Genomic DNA, 1,336 nt, shown 5'->3' with positions numbered 1-1,336 from the left:
ATTGATATTTCTCCTGGCAATCTTGATTCCAGCTTGTGCTTCTTCCAGCCCAGCGTTTCTCATGATGTACTCTGCATAGAAGTTAAATAAGCAGGGTGACAAAGTACAGCCTTGACGTATTCCTTTTCCTATTTGGAACCAGTCTGTTGTTCCATGTCCAGTTCTAACTGTTGCTTCCTGACCTGCATACAGGTTTCTCAAGAGGCAGGTCAGGTGGTCTGGTATTCCCATCTCTTTCAGAATTTTCCAGTTTATTGTGATCCACACAGTCAAAGGCATAGTCAATAAAGCGGAAATGGCAAGATAAACTCCTCCATTATTTTCAGTTCTTCCGTTTCTGAAACCTCTGGGCTGACTCTTGTCTTAACGGCTAGGGCAGGAGAAAGAGAAATTTATTCTGGACCGAAAAACCTTTAGATCTTTCCACAATCCTCTTCCCCATCAAGGGTGGTTTTCCCAACTGCCTCTTGTGCCAGTGCCAGTCCACCACGAGGGAGAGTCCCAGAACAGAATCTTCTGTTATGTCGTCAGATCTTCCCTTCTTTAGAAAGTCTTCCCCTGCCCACAGCTACCAAAAAGACGCAAAAAGTAGTACTTGGAATAAAAAGACGCGTTCCCGGAGTACAGCCGCGGGGACGTTGGTACAGGTGTGAATTAAAGACAAGAGGTGAATTAATTCACAGTACTTGACCGAAACAAAGAGTGAGGAGTATGTGTCTCAGGCAGTCTGTAGTCTTGCAAACTCCTGCATTCAGCACTTGGACTTGGAATATGACAGCGACTTTGTTACCACGACGCTACAGCTTTGATTTTATAGACAGTACAAGAGAGGCCGCGGACAGAGGAAAGAGGAGAAATGTGAGCGCTCCTGTTGTAGCATCTCTCAGGTCAAATTATTTGCGCATAGAGGAGAGTGCAAGGGAAGCTGCGCGCAACCTGTGAAACAGATTCGCTTTTCCTAAAACGTTCCAAAGCTTGACAAATCAGCAAATTTCATCAGTCCCCAAGGCGCAGAAGGTCAACACTTTAGGCAAACATAGGTGCCATTGTTAATCTACAATTTTTGGACAAAAATCCCAAACCTTCTGGCAGGGGAGGGAATGGGGAAGAGAAAATAGGTGCCCGGATGGGTTATATTATTACCATCCTGGAAAGACGAGCGGTTGGGAAGTGGAATCAGCAGAGGGAAGGTTGGAGAAGGGAGAGTGACTTGGTTCTTGGAGGGGAAAAGGATAAAGCTGATGGGGGGCAGAAAAGAGAAAGAGAGGCAAGCAGAAGAAGGAGACAGAAGAGGATCGTTTGGAGATGGGTCTCAATGGAGAGGCGCAGAGGTGGA

Source organism: Bison bison, unplaced genomic scaffold (assembly GCF_000754665.1).
Source record: "Bison bison bison isolate TAMUID 2011002044 unplaced genomic scaffold, Bison_UMD1.0 scf7180017864379, whole genome shotgun sequence".
Taxonomy (NCBI): Eukaryota; Metazoa; Chordata; class Mammalia; order Artiodactyla; family Bovidae; genus Bison; species Bison bison.
This window is presented reverse-complemented; position numbering follows the sequence as displayed.